General features: G+C 41.5%; 1 pseudogene; it reads right to left on the reverse strand.

Annotated features, from left to right (window-relative positions):
• Positions 1–4,001: 4,001 nt before the first annotated feature.
• On the reverse strand, positions 4,002–4,623 carry LOC150015217 (PRELI domain-containing protein 1, mitochondrial pseudogene; annotated as a pseudogene).
• Between the last annotated feature and the right edge of the window lie 1,400 nt (positions 4,624–6,023).

Raw genomic sequence — 6,023 nt, forward strand, 5'->3', positions numbered from 1 at the left:
GGAGACTTTGCTCTGCAGCTTTCTCCCCAAGCTGTTCATTGTCCTTGTCCTTGCCGTGTGCCCTTCTCCACCCCTGAGCTTCTTGAGAGCCTTAAGACATCACAGCATTATCCCACACCCCAAGGTCCATGAGCACCAAGACTGCTCAGAATGTCTGGGTCTGCTGCCCCTGTGTGACCTTGAGCAATATTGTGGATTAACAATGGTTGCAAATTTCTTGCCATCCTCTTCTGTTGAGAGGTGATGCTGCATCTTGGCTGGCTTTGTGACTGGTAGTGACCAATAGAATTACGGAGAACATGACTCTGTGTCAGTTCTGAGCCTCACCTTTAAGAGAACTGGCAGCTTCTGCTTCCTCCTCTTCGAAGCCCTGAGCTATCATGTAAGAAGTCTAGTTTTGCCCTGACCTGGTGACGCTCAGTTGGTTGGGTGTCGTTCTGCAAAGCAAAATATGGCCAGTTCGATTCCCAGTCAGGGCTCATGCCTGCATTGCGGGTTCAGTCAGGGTGCGTGTGTAAGGGAACTGATTAATGTTTCACTCTCACATTGATGTTTCTCTCCCTCTTGCCCTCCCTTCCTTCCCTTCTCCCTAAAAATAAATAAGTAAAATCTAAAACGAATGTCTGGCTTTCCTGCTGGAGAAATCATGAGAGCGATAGGCCCTAAAATGACTCCAGCAGCTCCAGCCTTGTAGCTGTTCTCAGTGAGGCCCAGTCCTGTACATGAGGCATTGCGGATGTTCTAGCCCTATCTTTTATCTAAGAGATCCAAGTGAGACCGTCAAAACTGTCTAGCTCAGCCTTAGTCAACCCACAACATTGTGAGAAATAATAAATTATTGCTTTAAGCCACTACATTTTGGAGTTGTTTGTTACACAGTAATAGATAATTGAAATAGTCAAGTTATAGCACGTCTTTGAGCTTTTATTTTCTTATCTGGAAAATGGAGACATATCTCTGTTCATGGGGCTGCTATGTAAAGTACCCAAGACAGTACCTGGGAGACATGATCATTCAGTAAACACCAGGTTCCTTCCCCTTCCCTTCCTTGTGTAGGGCCTTAAGCTCCAGGAGTGTCTCTCCAACTTCATCACTCATCAAAACTCCCCTCTTTTCGTCCAGCCATTTCCTTGTACAATTTATTTTGGAGGAGACAACTTAATAAGCTCATCCCAGAGGATATGGACAATAGCTTCATTTGTTAGTGCTCCAGGGCTATTTACATTTAGAAGAAGGCTCGCTAAAGCAGAAATATCTTTCCCAAGGATTAAAATTTTAGCTGCAGATTTCAGTCTCAGTGATGGAGGAGTGCTGGGATGTGAGGAGATTTTGGGGGAGAAAAATATGCTTTCTTGGAGTCTCTGGCATTCCTGTTTGTAAGCTCTTAGGAGGTTCGGCCACACTCAACCCAAGGGAAGCATCTACTTTCTTCCACCCAGTAACCATATCAACTTTACTATCAAGCCTTTGATTACTCTTATTCTTCCCTTAGCTTTAAGCCCTCCAAAGACTGTTAATTTTTGCTGAGTGGTGCATAACTGGAAAGGAAAACAAACTCCACTTTGTGGCTCCCCTCAGGTATTCACTTGTGAAACCAACAATCTTCCCCTGGGTGTAGAGGAGGTAGGAATGGCGGAGGCTTGGGTCAGAAAATGACCCCCCACCAAGTCCCAGCTGATCAGTTTATTTTTCTAGACAACTTTTTTTTTTTATTCTTGCTGTTCAGGGATATCAGTTTTGTTTTAGAAAATACATGTAATATCCTTTCCTTCCTACTCCTCTTTTCATTATAAAGCCAATATTTCACTCCCAAATAGGAAAAAAGTTCTCTTGATAAAGATCAACATTTACTTTCAAGTTAAGTTAATGCTATTCAAATCTGATACAATTGTGAATAGAATAGAATAGAAACAGAATATTTATAACATTGATTCTTTTTTGTTGTTGTTGGGGTTGGGAGGCTGCATAACAGAGGGCAATGAAAAACCCAGAAAATAGAACAAATTTAGTGAATTTTATTCAATTAAATTCTTTTAATGAAACAAGCATTAATGATGATTGAGGAAGCTGGGAATGGTTTGAAAGGGCAGAAAATAAAAGAAAATTAAGAACATTAAATAAAAGAACAAATTGCAAAAGGTATGAATAATGCACCCACTACATAAATGGTCATCAGCAAATAACTATAAACTGGTTATGTCTAAAAGCATGTTTTTATACCTATGCATAATAGAGAAAAGGGTGTAAATAGATACATTGTCTAAGGTCATTTCGACTTACAGGGGAATGTTTTGGTTTTTGAAATCAAGCTATTCAGCTAAGAAAGAGGAATATTTTATTGCTTTAGCTCAGACTTTTGTGAAATTGAATTTGTAATGGTTTGCAGGTCTATACATGGTGGAGGTTGATGGCTTTCTCATCAGCCTCGTTGTTATCCAGCAAATAAATGCTTTAGCCTTTTCATTTCCTTGCCTTGAGCAACGTAAAAATCCTTTCCTCCTATAGAGAGGTGATGAAGAAGTGTGATGATGTTAGGGGACCGGGGTTTAAGTCCTGGACAAGTTACTTAATTTCGTACACCCCCATTTAATCTCCACAGTGTGGGGATATACTCGTGCCCATAACCACCCCAATGGGTAATTCCCTCATGAGAAGACAGTGTAATTGAAAAGGGGGAGTCTCACCATGAGAACGATTTTGTGGGTGCCGATTGTCCCTGTCACTGCTTCAGTGTGGAAGGTAGATGGTAGATGGCAGCTTGGCACGTAAGGTGTTCCAGGCTTTCTTAGAGCTTTCGTCCAGCCACAGAGTCCAGTGAAAGCTAGCTGCTCAGTCAGTGATGGGTTTTCCTTGGAGCTCAAGTGAATCCAATTTGGTGGATGGACCAATTTGTCAAAAACAGATATTTCAAAAGAGATAATTTCTTTTGGTCTCGGGGGACTATGAAGGGCACTTAACCCAAAGCTTTTACACTAATTATTTTAAAACAGAAAAGTAAAGACTAGTAAAAAAGAGAACAATGTAAGACAACAAGTTACCCACAGGTAATCTTTGTTAAAAGTTTCTCTCTTTAACTTTTATCATAGTTAACATTAAACTTTAAACAATGTACTTCTACCTGTTGATCTACAAAGTTTGGGCCACGTCTGTTGACTCCTTGCTTTGGAGCATGGAATATTTAGTGCAATGGCAGTGTTACTCATTCCCCATCATTCACTCTATCCTCAGGTTTTGTTAGTTACATTTAGTTATTGCAAAGAACATCTTTGTAATTTTAATTACTATATTCATATATTAAAACTTCTAGTCTTAGATTTATTGAAATTAGACTTCTATTTATTTTCTGCTATGAAAAATTACTTACATGCTCTTGTAGCCCTTCTCTTTTCTCTCATGTTTGATTGTCATTTTCACCTTGGTAAAGTTTATAGTTGCACTTTGTTTTGTGATTATCATGTTTTCTTTATTTTGTAATTTGATTAATAAAAGTAAGAACCAATGAAAATGGCCCTATGATCATGCAAATATTTACTACAAACCAAGGAATTTGTGGTTAGACCTAAATAGAAATAAATTAACCCTGGTCACAAGCCTATTTTCATCAGAAGAGAATATTCTCAGTATGTTAAGGTAAAATGGATTTAAAAATTTTTTTGAATTCAACAAATTTATTGAGTGCCTACTATGTGCTAAATATTGTTTCAGGTATTTGGGATGCAGCAAAGAACAAAACAAAGGTCCCTGCTTTCCTGGAGCTTACAGTCTAGCATTTATAACCACTTTGCCTGCATGCTGTCTGTGACTCTGGGCAAGTCATGACACCCATCTCCTCAGCTATCCAATGTGGGAATAAGCAGGCCCCACCCAGCTGTGGGTAATGTGTCTTGTGCACTGTAGATACCAGAGACACCACCCCCAACCCAGCACCCAGACAGTAGACTTTGACTAATAAAGTACAGGGTGGGAGGGCAGAGGGAGCACGGCTGGTGGGCCCGGGCTGGCTACACCAACTGCTGCTGCTGCTGCTTCTGCTTCTTGGTGGCTGCCTTGCTGGCAAGGCCCTCGGCCTTCTCTGTAGCTGCCAGTGCCATATCCTTTGCTTTCTTCTTGGCTTCCTTGGCCGTCTCAACTATGATTTTGGAAGGAGCCTCACCTTGCAGCTTGGCCAAGATGTATTTAAAACCTTTCATGATCTTGGTCATATTGCTTTTGAACTAGGTGAGATCAAATTCCTGGACAGCTCTGGAGATGCCAAATAAGCTAGAGGAGACCCAAGTTTCCCAGTGGATTTCAGCCCATCCTCACACAGTAAACACATGTTCCTCCACCACCATCAGCTGGGTGTGGTTGATGTTCCAGGTGAAGGTGGTCATGGTCTGGTTCTTTGGGCCCCTAGAATCCTCCAGGAAATAGTCACTTGGCCCAGCAGCCCAGCAGGGCAACCTGTTGGTCTTGGTCAGGAGTCTGGGACAGGAGGTTCTGGTCAGGGGTTACCTCCTGGTGCATTATGTCTTCCATCAAGACAAGTTTGCAAAAGGGATTCGGTTACTGCTGCCAGAAGGCAGCAAACACTTGGTTCTAGGAACTCTGGAGCACACTCTGGCTCAGTAAATACTTTACCATCATCTTGGCTGGGGTGAGATCAGCACCCATGCAGCAACAAGGGTGTAGAGTTGGGGTGGGGCGTAGGGGTAGGGGGGCATGTGGAAATGGGTCTTTCTTTTCTTCATTTCTTTTCCACTCATACTGCCTATGATTTAGTGGGTCTTTTAAATATGAAGTTGCATGTATTGCCTTCAGTTCAGAGAACTTTTCTTGTATTATGTCTTTGGTTATCTCCTTCCTTCTGTAGCCTCTGTCTTATGTTTTCAAAATTTCCATTACCCCATTACCTCACAAATCTCTTCTTTTTTTCTCATATTTGCCATCTTGTCTTTCTGTGCCATATTTTGAGAGATTTCTTGGAATTTGCTACATCTGCATTTGTTATCTATGACATTCAACTATACAGATTGTCCACTGAATTTTTTATTTAGTAATTCTTGGGCTGTGTCCCCATATATAGCATCTTAGGACTCAATGAGTCCTCTAAAAGTTTTTAACAGTTGGTTTTCATTTTAATGATAATCTTTAAAAATATCAGTTGTAGATTCTGAAATACCCTGTGTGGCAAGCAATGTCAGAACCTCTATTTGCGTTTGTGTTTTCCCTATGGCATCTGTGTCTCCTGTTGCCCAAATAATATCAGAACCCTCTGTGTGGATGATGACTTGCACAGCCAGACTGATCTGGGGCGATGGGGGTGGGTGGGGGTGGGACAGTATCAGATTATCACAAGGTGCCTGGGCTCCAGTTTGAGAAATATGGCTTCAGTGTGTCTTATTCATGATAAGGTGACTATATAATTTATTACTTAAATTGGGACTTCTTGAGCATGAAAGGAAAACTATTAATAATTGTGTGGGGATTATAACATAAGGAACTGTCTGAGCAATCCAGGATGATTGGTTATTCTGTTCAAGCTGAGAAGCTTTCTTCTTCCAGTTATCTCCCTGGCGGCTATGACAGAAGTCCAGAATTGTCTCTGGCTGGAATCTACTCCTACCATGCACAATGCCCAGTCTCAGTAAAGGACCATTCTCCAGGCAGATTGCTCTCATTCCCAAGGGAATTTTCTCTAGGCCTCGCCCAGAAGGCAAAAGCCTCTAATTGTTGGCTGATCTGCAGGAATGGGGCAGGGGTGGGATTGCCTCGTTGGTTCAGCTGTTTCAAATGTAGTTACTTTAATTAATTATGGCGGTGGTTTCTCACTCCCCACCCTGCCATCTCCCCCACCCCTCCAGCTTTGCATTTGTTGACTCTGAGCTTGGAACTTGTCCAGGACTTTCCTGCCCTTTCCTCAGTTCTCACTTTACCATCATTGTAGTTTCATGTGCTTTTTATCTTCCAGAAATGCCTTCATTTCTAGTCCATTGATGCTGCATTCTACTTTTCCTGAACAGTTTTGGTTTCATTATTTTAAA

Source organism: Furipterus horrens, unplaced genomic scaffold (genome assembly GCF_987537825.1).
Source record: "Furipterus horrens unplaced genomic scaffold, mFurHor1.1.pri manual_scaffold_3, whole genome shotgun sequence".
Lineage (NCBI taxonomy): Eukaryota > Metazoa > Chordata > Mammalia > Chiroptera > Furipteridae > Furipterus > Furipterus horrens.